This window comes from Podarcis bocagei, assembly GCF_964188305.1.
Source record: "Podarcis bocagei genome assembly, chromosome: 10".
Classification (NCBI taxonomy): Eukaryota; Metazoa; Chordata; class Lepidosauria; order Squamata; family Lacertidae; genus Podarcis; species Podarcis bocagei.
This window is the reverse complement of record NC_138135.1, coordinates 63,336,089-63,355,202: the sequence shown is the minus strand read 5'-3', so window position 1 is coordinate 63,355,202 and position 19,114 is coordinate 63,336,089. Positions and strand designations below refer to the sequence as shown.

Below are 19,114 nucleotides of genomic sequence, written 5' to 3'. Positions count from 1 at the left end.
GAGAAGTCTCAGATTTCAATGACTTTTTGAAGTTAGGTCTCTATAATTACCACTGTGTATAAATATTTGATAGCACCACTTAATACATATGTGGTTTTCAGCTTATTCTAAGTTAGAGAATGATGTGTTTAGGAAGTAACCTTGGATTTTCAACAAAGTAGATATAACTTTGGCATGGACTGTCTTGAGCAACATGCCTCGGGAACCCTTTTCTTTTTTCTTTTTCATTTAAGAAAGATCAGCTTGTGAATGTTATGGGTCTGCAAAAATGCGGTCGAACTGGAAAAACACCTGTCATGACCTCTCTCTCCATTTAGCAGATATTAGAATATACCAAGTGAAAACATAAATAAATCAAAAGAAAGAACAGAGGATCTTGCAAAATGCTATAGCCCATTCTGGGACATCTGGGACAAACTGGACATTGGAAGATTCTTCCTTTTCACATTGCACATAGTTGGTGATGGCCGTCAGCCTAGATGGCTTTAAAAGAGTACTAGACACTCTCTCTCTCTCTCTCTCTCTCTCTCTCTCTCTCTCTCTCTCTCTCTCTCTGTGTGTGTGTGTGTGTGTGTGTAGAATAAGGCTATCAGTAGCTACTAGCCACAATGGCTGTCCTATGCCTTCATGATTGGTGGAAGTATGTTTCTAAATACCAATGGCTAGAAACCACAGGAAAAGATCATGCTATTGTGCTCAGGTACTGCTTGTGGGTTTCCCACAGGTACCTAGTTGGCCACTGTGAGAACAGAATGCTGGATCAGGTGAGCTACTGCTGATCTAGCAAGCTGCTCCCATGTTCGCTTTCCAGCTTTTCACTTTCTTCCCGTGTGACTTAGGGCAAGGGCTTGCCCATCACCTACGTCCTTGGCCTTTGATAGCAACAATGATTGCTATCTGAATTTACAGAATTCCTTGTCACCAGTGTAAGCTTGCATTTCTGAAAAGAAATCAAAACAGCATTGTAAGACCCTGGTGCCTTTGTGGTACTTAAAGGTAAAGGTAAAGGGACCCCTGACCAGTCCAGTCGTGACTGACTCCGGGGTTGCGACGCCCATCTCGCTTTATTGGTTGAGGGAGCCGGAGTACAGGTCATGTGGCCAGCATGACTAAGCCACTTCTGGCCAACCAGAGCAGCACACAGAAACGCCGTTTACCTTCCCGCCGGAGTGGTACCTATTTATCTACTTGCACTTTTGAACTGCTAGGTTGGCAGGAGCTGGGACTGAGCAACAGGAGCTCACCCCGTCATGGGGATTCGAACCGCCAACCTTCTGATTGGCAAGTCCTAGGCTCTGTGGTTTAACCCACAGCGCCACCCGCGTCCCTTGTGATACTTAGCTCCCAGTTATTTGGGAAAATGTATACAGTGGTACCTCGGGTTAAAATGAGAACAGGATGAGAACAGAAATCGTGCTCTGGTGGCGCGGCAGCAGCAGGAGGCCCCATTAGCTAAAGTGGTGCTTCAGGTTAAGAATAGTTTAAGGTTAAGAACGGACCTCTGGAATGAATTAAGTTCTTAACCTGAGGTACCACTGTACTACTAGAGGCCGACATCCCTGCTCATGTTGCCCCCCCCAACCACTCACCCCCTGGCCAAGATCCTCCCTTTACATTTCACTCAAATGCCTACATTCTTTCACCCTCCCAACCTCTCACAGCTTCTCTAGCTCCCTGCCTACTCCAACCCATTCCACTGCCCCCCATTCCTGTATAACTCTCCCCATAAACTCCACACACACCCCGACCCAGTTTATCCCAATCCCAAGATCCCACTGCCACCATTCTGAACAGAATGTCGCCTATGTGCTGTACGGGTTGCACAACTATTCTGAACAGAGCAGAGGGGAGTGAAGAGGAAAGTGTGTTTTTCTCTTCTGCTTCACTTGCTATTCTTATGTTGGGAGTTTGCCTAGCCATCTTAGTGCAGCGTGACTTTTTCCTTACAAAAACATTTTTTACATTTTTACATTCAGGCATGCAAAGCAAGCATAACTATTTGGATAAGATGTGAAGTCATGGAACTTCTTTATAATTTTTGACAGATGACAACAGATCTTTGTACTTTATTTATAGGCACTTTATTTCCCAGGGTATCCAAATGTGTATTCAATCTCATACTAGGACTTTAAATGGCAGGCAGAAATTGATCTTTCCTTTCCTTTTGCTAAAGCTCACAGACATCTCCCAATACTCAGGCGACTGGAACAATCTAAATGCCTCCGAAGAACAATCTGCTTTACCTCTGAAAACCGGTCCAACATTTCTACCTGCAAGAGTCTAATACAACAGCGCTGAATCAACCTTTCACAACAAGCCAGTGTAATTAAAAACCACCATTTGTGGCACATGACAAGTATGTACACATCACCACATTTGTTTTATGGAAACAGCATTTTCACGGCAGTGATATATTAAAGGCCACGCTCCTTGAGTTTAGCAAACACTTAACACAAACCAGCTCATCTGGGAACAGAACAGGAGCTAGTACAAATAAGCATGAGTGTGAGCTACTCTAAGGAGAAATATATAATCCAACTCAAAACCGGTTCCAGCAGCACAGACCTTATCTCCCTGTGTCCCTCTGAAACTACTTTCTAGAAAGAGAAAATAGAATACCTGCTATATATTCACTTCAGTGTACTGACTACAACTGTCCTTTGCAAGGGAGTGTACACAAGTATGAAGAGAACAGTGGCTTTCAGTTATATTGTATAAATACCCGCTGCCTTGTGGGACATGTCCGGAGGAAGAAAAGGCTAAGGAATAAACCCTACACAAACCCAGAGTGGAGCCCCTAAGATGGTTGGATGTCTTCTTGAACTCCTCCCTCCTGCAGCTCAGCTGGTGCCAAATGTATTGCTCTGCTTTCCTTTGGGCCAAATCAGCAAGGCCGATGGGTGGGGAGGGTCAGCCCAGGACCTCCATATACACTGCCCAGGCTTGCGCCCAGGAGAGGTCACTTTGGTGCTGCGAATGCAGCAAAAACAACGTGGGAGGCAGCAGGTACAAGCTACCGGTCTCTACAGCCTCAGCAGGCACTGCGATTTCCCCAGCGGTTTGACTTCACCCCTGGAGGCAAAGTCCATTGTCAATAGATCGGATACAGGCAGTTTCTCTATGTTATGTCCATAGGAAAGTTAATTATGTGCAGGGAACTGTATAAATGCCACATGTAGATATATAAGTGCAACTATTGCACTGCCATGTACACATATATTTTTGAAAGCCAAGCTTTCAAGCATACAAGTCGTTCATTAATCTGCTTCTTGCATTCACACAATTTCCTACATGGAAATCACTTCCACATAGAAAATGTGACCTTTTTTTGAAGTGGCCCTCAGCCTTAGCCCCGTAACTCTGGTAGCATGCATAGGATGGTACACCACTAAGACTTACTCAGAGCAAATCCACTGAAATTAATGAACATGCCTATGGAAGAACAATTAATTTAAGAAGGCCTATTCTTGAGTAAAACTTAGTTGAAAGCTGCTCACAATCCCTGCCCAAAGTAAACTAAGATGAAGGTAAACGAAGGATGCAGTTTGAGACAAGTTGATGGTGTTGTTTTATAGAGGTTATTGTTCTTGTTTGTTACTGTGTTATGTATTTTTGTGTTTTTATATTATAAACTACCTTGTCATCCTTGGGTGAAGGGCAGTCTAGAAATTCAAAAAAGCTGCAGCAGCTACTAAAACACAAGAAAAGTGCATGTCAAAAATATATTATTCTATAAGCGATGATCTCTTACTGCATTATGAATTTATCATTTGGCAAAGCCTAAGGTTCCAAGAGCTAAGTTCTCAATGTACATAGTTTTGGATTTATTTATTATAAAAATATTATACAAGTGAAATAAATATATAAAATCGAAGTGCTGAGATAAACAACAACTGATGACCATATCAGAATTCTGGTGTTGTTTATGGTTGAGGTTTTAACCAATTTACAGAATTGTGCTGATGACTAAAATGGCACTACAGTTGACTTGGGTTCCATAGTTAGGCTCCAGGAATTGTTCAAAAAGCTGAAATCACGTATAGCCAGAACTCCCACATGTTTTCCACCTTACTTACTGAGCTCTGGGAGGCTCCTGCGAGATCTTGCAGGAGCCTTCTGGAGCTCTTAAGCATTCTGCCTTGTGTGCATTTAATTTGTGCAGTTGCATGCTGCTCGGCCACCAAGCACATAAAGCTGCAATCCTGCAAGTCAGATGTGCAAAGTTCTTACTCAGATGCTGCCTGAAGATTCATTCGTTGCTTTATGTGGAAAGTTTTTTGCTTTGTTTAAAGGAAAACCATGCAGTATTTATGGCCATATGTGCAATGCTCTTATCTCATTACATGTGTTTTTAAGAGTCCTTGACAGCATCAGGAGTTGCCTTGAGGCAACTAAGTTCAACAATTACTAGTTTTAGTTACTAAGCTGCAGCGTTCAGATGAAATATAATAGGAAGACATCTTAAGTTAATTTTGGTCCTAAGTGAATAGAGATATCGGCTCTGCAAATCGTTAGTTGATGCATAATTAATTCTAAACTTATAACTACATTGCCGTCATAGAAGTCTTCTCTGTGAAGGGAGATTGGAAAGATAATGAAAACGTTTGTCTTAGAAGCAGTGAATGAAATGGGAAACAATAAAACTATAAAAGTAGTACCGGAAAGCACTACACCATCTTGCCCAACACCAGCTGCAGAACTAAATCAATTATATGATTTGATATAAATCATTAAACTATTTGCTTCCTTAAACTAATGGGAGTGAGCGATGTTTTTAATGAATGTGGCTTCCATTTGAATTATGACAGCTTAATATATTGTTATATTCACAAAGCCAATACAGTTTAATTTAGCTCTCAGGAATGTGGATTCTAGTTTCTATTTTCAATAAGTTAAGTAAATCTTCAATTACCAGGAGATCTGCTCCTCACCTTGATTTAGATAGTTCATAGAGTATGAGATAGAGATTTTACTGGCCAAGTAAATCAGCCTAATTTTTAATTGAGCATGGCAATTTCTTTACATTTATATAGGACATTACCTTATTGAATTCTTTACCATAACACAACAAGGTGGTTCAATATTAAGGCTATCTATTGAGTTCATAATCAAGGTGAGATCAAACTAGTGACTTTATTGGTTAGTAGTGCAAACTCTATGCCAGTTCTTACACCAAGGCTGCAGTCCAAAATGATTACTTGGGAGTAAGGCCCTTTGAACTTAATGGAACTTACTCCTAAGCAGATAGTGATATGATTCTGCTGTTGTATTTTCTGTGCCATAAGGTTCCATAGGTATCAAACCACTGGTATAAGAAATACAAACGTTACTTGTTTAGACCACAGAAGGACAAGATTCCCTTCGCTGAAGATGATATGGCAGAGGGCCACACAGAGAACTTTCTCTAGTCGTAGCTAGAAAATCTTTGTTATTTACAGTCTGAACTAGTTTAACTAATATTAGGTGCAGTTGTTTCATATACTCCCCTCGCCTGAAATGGAATTGCTGCCTAAAACTGGAATTACAATGCTGCCTGCTGGATCAAAGAAGCTTCCACTTTATTTTTTTCAATTAACCACTTCTCTAACATTTTTGTCATCCCTAAACTTCAGTTAATCTTGCCTATGGTTGGGGGACAGCAGCCAGCTTTGTAAACAAACTGGATTGCTTCCACTAACATAGTTAAGACTAGCAGCAGTTTATCTAGATGACACAGCGAACTACAGTTAGTTTAAAATAGAAGCAAAAGGTTATAAACTCTTCCTCACGGCCTCACTGGAGAAAGAGTGGTGTCACGGTCCGGTTCACGGGCGATCGAAGTCCCAGCTAGGGACGTCCGGACCAGGGGCAAGATGGCGGGGTGAGAGCAGGAACGAGAGTCCAGAAGCCAGGAGTCGGGAAGCCAAGAGTCCGAGGGTCAGAGCGCTGGGAGTCAAGAAGCCAAGGGTCTGAGGGTCAAGAAGCAAGGAGCAATGAAGTCAAGGGTCCAAGAGTCAAGGAGTCAAGGAACCAAATGCAGCAAGGCAGGGAACGTGTTGCTGTGGCAAAGAGCCGAAGGGAAATGCAGCCCTTGTATTCCTTCCCGGCTCTTGCCACCAGGTGCTGTGAGTTACTAATTGGCCTCACCTGTGGGGCCGCACCTTGCCTCTTCAGAACAAACTTAGGAAGGCCCCAGTCCTGGTCACATGGCCTGGCTTCTGCACGCACTTCTGACATGTGGGTTAGCACCTGAGCCTAAGCTCACTGCAGTTCATCCTCATAACCCTAACTCAGGGTGGCTAACTCAGTTGTTAGACTCCAACTCCCATCAGACCAACTCTGCTTGGTCTACTGTCAGGGATTATAGCAGTCAAGTAATGTCTGGAAGGCCACAGGTTAGCCCTCTTTCCAATAAACCATGGTATAGTGTTACATCCTAGTGCAACCAGTGTTAGCGCAGTAAGGCAAGGTGATAAGAGTTTCAGTAGATAAGTTACAGCAGGGGTCCTCCAGATGTTGTTGGGCTCCAACTCCCATCGGTCCCAGCTGACATGGCCAATGGTCAGGGATGATGGGAGTTGTAGTCCAATAGCAGGTGCAGGGGACCACATTGGCTATCCCAGAGCTACAGTTTTAGAGAAAAGGGGGGGGGGATAATCAGGCTTTCATGCAATGCCGCCGCCCCCCAAAATATAACTTTACTCTTCTCTCCTTCACAACCGTGTTTTGAAATGTCCACATTTTGCATCAGAGAACCAGTCTTGTAACTGGCACCAAACTGATTCACCAGTGAGTGAATCAGAGGCAGCTGAGCAAGAATCACTGTTTATTTCCAGAGTTGCTGATTTTTGAGAACTAAAAGAAGAGAACATTCTTTAGAAGCAGATTGCAAATATTGTGAAATATGACCACTTGGTTTGCTAAAAGAAAAACTGAAGTCCAACTGAAGACCATAATAAGCCTGGGGGCACTCAGAGATCCTTTGAGAGTTCACTTTATTTCTGATGCCTCCATGATGAGATCGTCGCCATTATTTTTTTGTGGTAAGCTGCTCCAAGAATCCTAGCTGGCTGGAAGAAGCAAGTTGCAAATGATTTATAAATGAATTACCATTTAAAAAAAGTTTTAAAGCTATACAGTATTACCGTATTTTTTGCTCTATAAGACTCACTTTTTCCCTCCTAAAAAGTAAGGGGAAATGTGTGTGCGTCTTATGGAGTGAATGCAGGCTGCGCAGCTATCACAGAAGCCAGAACAGCAAGAGGGATTGCTGCTTTCACTGCGCAGCGACCCCTCTTGCTGTTCTGGCTTCTGAGATTCAGAATATTTTTTTTCTTGTTTTCCTCCTCCAAAAACTAAGTGCATCTTGTGGTCTAGTGAGTCTTATAGAGCGAAAAATACGGTACCTGGCTGAAGCTTGGAATAGAGGTGGACTAATAAATGAAACATTAATTATAGGTATTCAGTGAAGGAAATAGATGGAACTGAGTGAAGAACTGTAACACCCGGTGCTTTGATTGTCCAAATAATTTTGCAAAAGATTCTCTCAGCAACCCTCGTAAGGGTATCCTGTCTTGTGGGCATTTGAGGATTGCAGGGGAAGCAAGTAGTATCTGGTGAGGTCATGTCAAGGCCGGTGGAGTTTTTTCAATGTAAGCAAAGGGCAAGTTGTGTCAGGTAAGGCCAGTCAAACAGATAAAGTCAAGTCAAAAGCTCTCTTCCGCAGAGCGCAGAAAAAAATGGGACCTTAGACAGATCCAAGTGAACTTTGCTACCTGAAGCTCTCTATGGTAGCTATAGGATCTCAAGAAGTTGCTAAATCCAACTGAGACCTCATACAGGCCAACAAGACCCATAGTCTGTGCTAGACCAGGGGTCAGCAACCTTTTTCAGCCATGGGCCGGTCCACTGTCCGTCAGACCATGTGGTGGGCCGGACTATATTTTGGGGGGAAAAATAATGAACAAATTCCTATGCCCCACAAATAACCCAGAGATGCATTTTAAATAAAAGCACACATTCTACTCATGTAAAAACACCAGGAAGGCCCCACAGATAACCCAGGGATGCATTTTAAATCAAAGGACACATTCTACTCATGTAAAAACATGCTGATTCCCGGACCGTCCGTGGGCCGGATTTAGAAGGCGATTGGGCCGCATCCGGCCCCTGGGCCTTAGGTTGCCTACCCCTGTGCTAGACTCTCCCTCCTACTCCACAGTGGAGCTGGCTGTGTTGTAAAAAGGCCTCTGCCTGATTCAACAGTCTTTGGCAACTAAAGGGCTAGGCAGAGGTTATGTAGGGGATATACTCTGAGCTCAAAAATGGCTGCCATGGGCACCTTACTGGTGAGTGGTGTCTCTCACACACACAAAAGAGCTGCCAGCACAGCTATACTCTCCAATTTACTACAGTCATTCCCATGCTGTGTGCAATGGTGAACTCCTCTGATAGCAGATAATTCTGCGCCGGGAATGATTGAATGATCCAATCATACTAGACAAAGCAACGCGGCAGAATTTACCTGTCCCCGGCACAAGCTGATCTGAAGGAAGGAGAAAGCAGTGAATCATACAGAGGCACAGCCACTGCCTCATTTGTGGGTGAACACTTTGGGCTCACAGGAGCCTTTTAATTAGGGAGTTTAAATGTTTGCAGCATATTAGCGGTTTTCTCAGTTTCCACATTGACTGCTATACACATTACATTGTCAAACAATGAATATACATAAAAAGTGTCCAAAGCTTTTCTATTCTTATCTTGGAGCACATGGCATTGTCTGATTCATGGGTCACATGTGCACCAGTTTCGCTTCCTCCTCCTCCTCCTTTTTTTTCTTTTTGGAAGAAGGGAAAGGAAATTGAACCCTGCAATCTTGTCATCATACTGCCAGTGACTTAATGGCCGTTACTGTGAAGAGATTCTTTATGTGATATATTAAAAAAAAGTCAGGGTATCATTGGGTGCTTTCAAGGATAATGATGTGCTTGCACCCTGCAATTAAATCAGTACAAATGTGCAGTTATAATACTAGATTCAGCTGCAACCTTTCAGTCACATGAATGTGGCTGAAACCCCATGCTTAAAAAAAGAAAGAAAATCCATTATTTCAGGAGGACAATTATTTGTTTAATTTATGGCTCCTCGGTTCTCTCTCACTCTTAAACAAAATGCAAACTCTTTCTGAGGGGAGAGAAGCATATTAAAGCGCTACTTGCACTACCCAGAGCAGAGCAGGACTCCAATATTATATATATTTAAAATTCCTAACAAGGAAACCCTCCTTGACTTTATCAGAGAGATCAATATTCTAAATAGATATGCTCACGGAAGCAGAAAACACTTCCACAACACTTCGGGGACTAATCTACAAACATTGTCGGCAAAAACAAAACAAAACAAAAAAACCTGTAAAAACTTTTGCTTGTGCCCATTAAATAATATACTGAAAAGCATTAAGCTGAATCACTTATGTTAAAGATACATTCTCTCAATTGAGGAAAAAAAATTGAAACACTACAGATAAACATTCAATATCCTGAGAATTTAAAGCTCAACAGGTATAAACAAAGAAAATGTTGAAGAAAAAGCAGGCATGCCAAATTAAGCTGATTCTAACAAGTCTGTGTAAATGCTTCAATTCTATCTCTTTCTTTTTAAGAAAGCAAAATAAAGCCACCAACCAGCATAATTCTGGTAGATTCCATTACTTGGCGAACACATTAGGAGAACTTACCAAAACTAGCTGACGTCCTCTCATCTCCTAAGTCGCAGTTTCCCCCTCCAGCTTGATATACTGTACCCATTCTTTTTATTTTACTACTGGCCTACATAACTTCTCATTTTCTTCTGGAGAAGCACTGAGAATGAGGAAGCAAATCTGCACAATTTCAACGTCTCTCCGGGCAACACAGAAACCCAGCAGTGCAAAAATAGCATTTTTAAGGGACCTCCCCTGCAATGGAAGGTGCGGTCTCCAAGGTGGAAGCCCTTCTAGACCATATGCTCTTACTTGACCACCATTTGCCAATTTGTACCGGTCAGTTTCCTTCTAAATAAAACGTGGTACATTTTTTCACGGTACAGTTCCACCCATCAGGTATTCATATCCACTCGGTCCCCACACATAGTTTCAACAATGGGAGGCAAAAAATTAAAACACAACGCAATAAATTATATTCAGTGATGGAAGTATCATAAAACAAGTCAAAGTGTATGTTCACAACGCATGTTCAAGCCTAAATTCTATCCCCACACATAATCAAGAGGTCTAGATATGGACAAAGATTCTGAACATAGGAACATGTTTGTTATTGTAGAGAGGTGTTTCTCAAAGTTGGGTCGCCAGCTGTTTTTGGACTACAATCCCCATAATCCCTGACCACTGTTCTTGCTAGCTAGGGATGATGGGAGTCATAGTACAAAAACAGCTGGAGACCCAAGTTTGGGAAGCACTGGTGTACGGAACGCAGGCCAGCTTGGTATTTCAGTGAGCTGCATGTCATGAAACAGGAGGCAGGGGCGTAGGAAGGGAGGGGGTGGGCCGCCCGGGGTACCATCATGGAGGGGGGTGACAAATTATCAAGGGCGGTTCATAATATATATTTTTTTAAAATGCCTGCTCCAAAGGTCTTATGTTACTACACTAGGGATTATATAGCTATATATGAAATTTCATGCATACCACTTAATGTTTTGACCCTCCTCCAAAATTGTTTGATTTTATACCAGTGTTAGGTATCTGATGTTAGCTACCCTGAGCCCGACTTTGGCCAGGGAGGGCGGGATATAAATAAAATATTATTATTATTATTATTATTATTATTATTATTATTATTATTATTATTATTATTATTTCCTTTGTAAGAAAATATGAAATAACGTAAAACCATTTTTGCAGGCAAAAATCAATCAATCAATCAATGTGTGGGGGGGGGGAGGGGTGACAAGAAATTTTCTGCACCGGGTACCACCTGTCCTTCCTACGCCTCTGACAGGAGGAATGGCAAGTAGAGAGAAGGAGATGTATACCTTGGCTCTGTGGGAGAGACAGTACTGTTGGTGTCTGGGAAGGGCTCTGATGTCTTCAGAGAAAGACATAAACAAAGCACCCACTTGCATACTAGACATTCCAACAGGAATAGAGACATGACCCGCCTTGGCTTTAAAAGTAGGTGGGTGGGAACTTGTTGTTACAACTTATCAGTTCCCTACTACAGTTTTCAACTTCTTGTCATTGGTCCCTGGACACATGAGCCTTGGCCCTTACTCCTAGGCCACATTTATCCCTGTCAATGGTTTTGTTTTCTTTGTTGTAGATTCTATTGTTGCAACTCAGCCTGGGTCCTTATGACAAGGGTGGGTAAGAAAACGAAGGAACAAAATAAAGGAAGCTGCCTTATACAAACTCAAACCACTGGGCCATCTAGCTAGGGATTGTCTACAGTACACAGACCAGCAGTAGCTCTTCTTGATCTCAAGACATAGTGTGATTTACTAGTCTCTTATTGGCTTAACCTCTTGCTTACCTCCCAAGTTCTCCATGTACAGGCAAAGCATATAATCCACAGGAGCTACTGAAAGAATTACAGCTACCACAGTTCACAGCATCTCAGCAGCTGAGGAATGGGGGTAGAGCATGGGTAGGCAAACTAAGGCCGGGGGGCCGGATCCGGCCCAAACGCCTTCTAAATCCGGCCCACGGGCAGTCCGGGAATCAGCGTGTTTTTACATGAGTAGAATGTGTCCTTTTATTTAAAATGCATCTGTAGGTTATTTGTGGGGCATAGGAATTCGTTCATTTTGTCTCTCTTCAAAATATAGTCCTGCCCTCCACAAGGTCTGAGGAACAGTGGACCGGCCCCCTGCTAAAAAAGTTTGCTGACCCCTGGGGTAGAGGATGTAAGGAGAGAAGAAAAGCATTATTATTATTATTATTATTATTATTATTATTATTATTATTATTATTATTATTATTATCATCATCATCCATTTTCACCTCTCCATTCCTCATTGCTGCTTCCATGCTGACAACAGGGGGAAAGAGGAAGATCAGGGAAGGGCATTGGAGACCAGAAGTCCAAACTTTTTCAAACCCTTGAATTGGCCCAGAAAGTGTTTTCTGGGTTCTACAGGCTTTTTTTAATGGAAATCCAGGAAAGTTCTAATTCAAGCCTCAGAAAGCTCTATAGCGGTGTTTCCTAAATTGGATGATACTGCCCCAGGGAGCAGTACAGTGGCCTGAGGTACAATGGGAGGGGGCACTGAATAAAAATAAGGTGGTGGTTGAAGCATAAAGAAGAAAAGGAAATTCTGAAAAACAGTCCGTACATGTTTCATCTGTTGTGACTCACAGCTGTCCATGGAGGCACAGGTCAGTTCTGTGTCCAGGGCAGCTATCTACCAGCTCCATCTGGTACGCAGGCTGAGACCCTATCTGCCCGCGGACTGTCTCGCCAGAGTGGTCCATGCTCTGGTTATCTCCTGCTTGGACTACTGCAATGCGCTCTATGTGGGGCTACCTTTGAAGGTGACCCGAAAACTACAACTAATCCAGAATGCGGCAGCTAGACTGGCGACTGGGAGTCGCTGGCGAGACCATATAACACCGGTCCTCAAACACCTACATTGACTCCCAGTATGTTTCCGAGCACAATTCAAAGTGTTGGTGCTGACCTTTAAAGCCCTAAACTGCCTCGGCCCAGTATATCTGAAGGAGCATCTCCACCCCCATCATTCAGCCCGGACACTGAGGTCCAGCTCCGAGGGCCTTCTGGCGGTTCCCTCCCTGCGAGAAGTGAGGTTACAGGGAACCAGGCAGAGGGCCTTCTCAGTAGTGGTGCCTGCCCTGTAGAACGCCCTCCCACCAGATGTCAAGGAAATAAACAATTATCTGACTTTTAGAAGACATTTGAAGGCAACCCTGTTGAGGGAAGTTTTTAATGTTTGATGTTTTATCATGTTTTTAATATTCTGTTGGGAGCTGCCCCGAGTGGCTGGGGAAACCCAGCCAGATGGGTGGGGTGTAAATAATAATAATAATAATAATAATAATAATAATAATAATAATAATAATAATAATAATATGATGCTTAACGCCAGGTTGGGTGCCGTTTGGATCCAGCGCTCATGCTGGAGGTGAGGGGTTTTCCCCGGGCTTGACTGAACCCTTTTCAGCTTCACCCAGGCCCGGGAAGTAGATCACAGTTTGCCTGTCTATTTACAACAACATCTTTCTTTACTATGTCATAGGACATAGGTAGAAATATAGATAGATAAAAGAACACAAATTTGTCACAGCATCTTTCTGTTTGTTCGCTTAAAGAAGGTAGATTTACGGGGGGGGGGTTCTATTTATTTATTTTCTTTATTTATTTCTGAAAAGAGGGCAGTAAGACAAATAAGTTTGGAAGCCACTGCTCTACAAGAAACTCTGACAATGTATCAACAGTTTCACACATCTCTGTTTCATATGCATGGATCCTGAAATCCCCATCAGAAAATACACTTGGAATATTTCCTTAGTTCCAAGCAGGTTTAGCAATGTAATATCTGATTCTAGCTCTTGGAATATTGATACTAACATCCAAGAATATGAAATGTTATCAGCCCTACTTTAGGCTAATAGGAAGGTGATCTTTCCGTTTCATTAATTACTTTCTTTATTCCCCCTTCAGACAGTTCGGTTTTAATCTGTACAGACAGCGGCAGAATAATTTGCACCGAGAAAGTTAATGAAGGGTTCCAAGATTGCAGAGATTAATTTTTCCACAAGTTCATTAATTTGCAAAGAACCAAGTTTAAGTTATTTGATACGCAGAAGTACAAACTAGGTTTATGGGATTTTATATAAAAATGTCGCTTACAATATATATCCCCCCCCCAAAAAAAGCTGTGGGGATATTACGTCCTATACAGTGGTACCTCGGGTAAGTACTTAATTCATTCCGGAGGTCCGTACTTAACCTGAAACTGTTCTTAAACTGAAACACCACTTTAGCTAATGGGGCCTCCTGCTGCTGCCGCGCCGCCAGAGCACGATTTCTGTTCTCATCCTGAAGCAAAGTTTTTAACCTGAAGCACTATTTCTGGGTTAGCGGAGTCTGTAACCTGAAGCGTATGTAACCAGAGGTACCACTGTACTGACCAACATGGCTATATTGTTCGGCATTCTTTAGCTGTTGGACAAAAAACACCTGCACACTTCCAGGCGAAAGCAGTGAGACCCCAGACCAAGTTGGTAACTTTGATTCAGAAGCAGACTTTTATTGGGCAAAGTGCACCTTATGGTATTACTGACTTTCAGAACAGTATAGCATCAAAATATAACATGTTGTCCTTCCCCCAACCTTTTTTCACATTCTAGGTAATTGATATTATAGTTTGAAGTCTTGTTTATTCTGTTATATTTTACTCCCACAAGACCCATTTATCCTAAACAGAACCCAATAAGGCAGACATGTATGTACAAAATGTATTTTTTTAAAAAAATGTGAATCCATTAAGATCCCAAGATGAAATAAAAAAAATATTAAATGATCAATACATTTTTTGGAATTTTTAAATCATATACGTTTTTAAATCACTTCTTAAAATGTTAAATTTTGCAGCTTATCTTTAAATTTTAAAGTAAGCCGATCATGCAACATATCATATTGAAGCCTGCAAAGTTCTGAAGAGCTTGGTATTTTTAGTTTTGAAATATCTCAATTCTGGGCTGAAGGTTCTTGTGTAGTCCGGCAAGGCCAAAATTCTCTCCCCCCCCCCCCGTTTTGTTTTTTTTGAAATTTCAACCCCTCCTAACTCAAAAACAGGATGAAATAAATAATAATAATTTTAGATTTTAAAATTGGATTTGGATCATTCAGCTACTGTATAAAATACTAAGAAAATTGGATGACATGAGGTAAAAAAATTGGATCACTTGATATGGAATGACCCTTCTGCTAACTAAGATGAAGCTAAAACAACAGACTGATGGTATTTTTCTGCCAATTCTGCAGTGCCCAACCCTTCGCACTATGAGCATGTTTTATTTGCCTACTGAGTTTTCACTCCGCCGCTGCTACTGGCAATCTAGCCTGCATCCCCCGGGACCCATTCCTTCCCCATAATTAGAAAAAGAAAGCACTCCATTAGTTGGTCCTGGCATAATAACTTACTATAAATATATGAAGACTTATGTACCAGTATCTGTGAAACAGAAATGTAAAACCTTTAAAATTAGATGTTGCTAGGGGGCGAAAAGAGGATTACAACATGCATGCTGTTAAAGCACTTCCAAAAAGTTAAGAGATTTATGTTGACTAATAATTTCTGATTGAAAAAAGCTGCTTGGAAATAATACAGCAATACTCTTTGATGATGCTCGGCTCTTTCTCAAAGTGCCTTTGTCGAAGCACCTCCCTCCCTCCCTCCCCTCCTCCCAGCTAATCCCATCAACAGTTCCCAGGTGAAGTATTTTATCAATACCCGTTGGGATCCGAATGCATCTTTAATGTGTTCTTTTCTCAACAGCGGTAAAAGGCTGCACTCCCCCCATCAAATGCCAAGCAATTTTTCAGAAGCTAACGGGTGTTTTATTGAGTGCAGATTAAAATACTATTCTAAGTGTTAAAATAATTCATTTAAATATAGGAGTGTTCAAAATATTTGATAAAATAACCTTGAGAATTTGGCTCCTGTTTTCAAGGAGAGCTTTTAAAAACGAAGCTGGGAGTTTTAATCAAAGTCAGACTCGTCCTTTAACAAGGAATTCAGATTAATGAATTGAACAACACAATCCTGTAGATTTCAAGGAGTTTTTAAGGTTAATTGCATTTGACAATATTATGATTCTATTTCTCCTAGTAGGTATCAATATTGTGGAAACCTGCATTCCATTTTGCAGGACTTGAAATGATTTGCACACAGGGTCCATCAATGGAATCAGATGCCAAGACTCCTGAGGCACAAAAATACCCTCCCGAAGACTTCAAAAGGCAATAACTAAGAGAATCAAAATATTTCCTGTTAATATGAAAGGAGCCAAAAAGAAAACTATGTCATATGCAGGTGCTGTTTACTTTTTCCCAAAACAAGTTTTACACTGGCCATGCCATAATGATTAAGAGAAATTGGGGTTGCAGATATAACAGAAATTGGTGTCAACTTATGGTTTGTTCGGAGGAAAACAAACTCACAAGTTTTCTCAATGTAGTTTGCTTCCCTGATCACATAGCAGTCAAGAAATGGGGGGGGGGGGGGCAAAGTGCTCATGCATGCTCAATCATAGTTTACTAACTATGGTTGCATGTTGCATGCAAACCAGGCCACATATGCCAACATGTCCTGCAAAGACTGATTCAGAATGAGTCTTGGTAGCAGCAAATAGTTTGTCAGTTACCTCATCATTACCCCAAGCTAATGCTGAACTTACTAATCTACAAAGTGCAATCAGTTGTCAGGTAGTGACTTGTTTGGGGGTGCCTGTGCTGCCAAGTTCAGCTTGGGATCCTCATCAGAAGCCTTTCTCCAGGTCTTCACCACCACCACCACCACTAATCGAACTTATTTTTAAATTAAATTACATTTCTATCCCATCTTTTCTCCAACAAGCTCAAAGGACGATGAAGGGTTTCCTCCACCTCAGTGGAAGGTGAGTGGTTTTTATCTTCATAGCCAACCTGTGTGGTAGTTTTCGGTAGAGACATAGTGACTGAACCAAGGTCAGCTTGATGACTGGCCAGGGATTTGAATCTCCTACGGCCTAGTCAAACCTTTTATAGTATTCTTTTGAGGTTCTCATGCTCCCGAAGACCCAGAGTAAAACTTAAAATTCTCTATAATTAGCACCCAATTGAGGTTATAGAAGTAAAGTCAATGTTTTTAAGTATTGAAAACATAGTCAGGCAATCTCTGTCTCAGTATTCGGGTCACATAGTCCTCTAAGTAAGGACTGTTAAACCACGCTCTCTGCATTTAACCACATTGTATGAATCTAGCTTCCATAATTAAATTTTCTCTTCGGTTTTGCTTGTCAGGTGCCTGCAAATTGCAGGCAGATGTTTTCATCAAATTATTCCCAAGGGGAAGCTTAAATCTGTGCTGCACTATCTATACTAACACAAAAAAGTCCTTCATATGCAGCTGGTTATGTGCTTCATGACAGAATACACTTTCTCATTAACAATCACAAACGCCAAATTCACTTAACTTTTTTTTTTTTTGTCAAGCGTCATATTATTCTTATGGCTGAGGCTGTTTCTTGTTGTTCTCCATGGCTACAGTTGTCATTCCTCGAAAGAGTTGGTTTATGGACTATCAATGGACTAATTAGGGATGAAAGTAAAAACGGCAGCAACCTAGCAGCTAGAAGAACCTTAGACATCATTCTGCAACCAGTGTCGCGAAACGTGAAAATGGGCAATTGGGGTAGGCAGAACAAGGTGCCAATCCCCCATGAGCCTGCCAAGACCCTTGCCACCGCTTGTACATCTCCATGCTGCCAATTGTTGTGTGGCAGCTCCACTGCAATCTCATTCTTTCAGGGTAAAAGGCCCTGAAAACTACGCAGCTGGGTATGGCCCATGGGACTGCATGTTGCCTACAGTGTTAATAGGACTAATGGGACATAACAGCAAGGGGGGGAAACTACCCTCTGAGACATACAGGTGTGTGAGTGCTTGCAAATAGTTATCATATATTCCACATGGCCTTTGCACAAGAATGAAATGTGCCTCAAATATTTGCCTAGGGAAAACCTTGCACCCCTATATGAAGGGCGTGGTATAAATTAAGTAAACAAACAAACGGCATAGGGAAATTTGAGTAAATAAATTAATGGCATGAGAATGATCTCTAGGGAGAATGATCTAGAGCAGCCTCTCTCAACCTGTGGGTCCCCAGATGTTGTAGAACTACAACTCCCATCACCCCTACCTAGCAAGGCCAGAGCTCAGGAATGATGGGAGTTGTAGTCCAGCAACATCTGGGGACCCACAGGTTGAGAACTGCTGATCTAGATCCTGAAGAAACCAGAGGCCTTTCTCCTGGGCATGGTCGGCCAATTGGTGTCAAAGAAGGATAGAACTTTTTTTATGTATGCTACAACAGCAGCAAGAATACTGATCGCAAAGTACTGGAAGACACAATATCTACCCACCTTGGAAGAATGGCAGATGAAGGTGATAGACTATATGGGACTGGCAGAAATGACTGGCAGAATCCGAGACCAGGGAAAAGAGACAGCGGAAGAAGATTGGAAGAAATTTAAGAACTACCTTAAGAAACATTGTAAAATTAATGAATGTTAGAATGATGCTGGTTTAGAAAATAACTGGATTACAGTTGTAAGGATTAAGTTAAAAGAAAAGAAAGGTTAAAAATTAGATAAATTTAAGGGTGAGGATTTGCTGAATTAAAATTTGAAATTGGAATGCAGAAAGGGGAGGTATGAGGAGGTCGGAGAAGTAAGTTATAAGAAAATAAGGGTTTGAAATTATACTTGTTCTTTTTTTGTTTGTGTTTGTTTGTATTGTTGTGTTTGTCTGTATAATTTGTGAAACTTTAATAAATACTTTATATAAAAAAAGAGAACTGCTGATCTAGAGAGTCACAGGTCAATCCGTTGCCACCTTATTATACACACTCCCCCCGCTCACGTGCATGATCATCAGATCAACAACAATGGTCAATTCAGCTACTACTGATAAAATATTTACAGTATACCAAGACATCAGGGGGCTCCCTGACATTCCAAGAAGGAAGCCATCAAAGAAACCTACCGTCACATATATACTACAAGTGCCTAAATTGTGTATGGCAACACAAGGAAGAGCTTTAAGGTCGGAAAACAGTTGTACCCCTACAACAAGATGCCCACTGTCTTAGATACCTTTAACAGTGGTTTAGAGAACTTATTAATAGAAGATAGGATCACCAATGATTCCAAGGTCTCCCCATAAAATAAAGTAAGGCAAGCAATAAGTGCTAACTCTGAAACATAGCTCAAGAGCGTTCGGGGGCAGGGGATATCATTAATGGAAACACGTAAGAAATGCCAGAACTGGTTTGCCATTCCAAGGGCTATTTAAAAATTACATATTGGAAATATATATATTTTTTAAAAAAGAAATATAACATTATTTACCCACAT

The 19,114-nt window shown here is 41.5% G+C and overlaps 1 protein-coding gene across 3 annotated transcripts in view; it reads right to left on the bottom strand.

The window, feature by feature from the left end:
* Window positions 1-19,114, bottom strand: part of PLXNB2 (plexin B2) — a 339,781-nt gene that overhangs the window by 226,073 nt on the left and 94,594 nt on the right. The gene's annotated exons all lie outside the window — the stretch shown is intronic.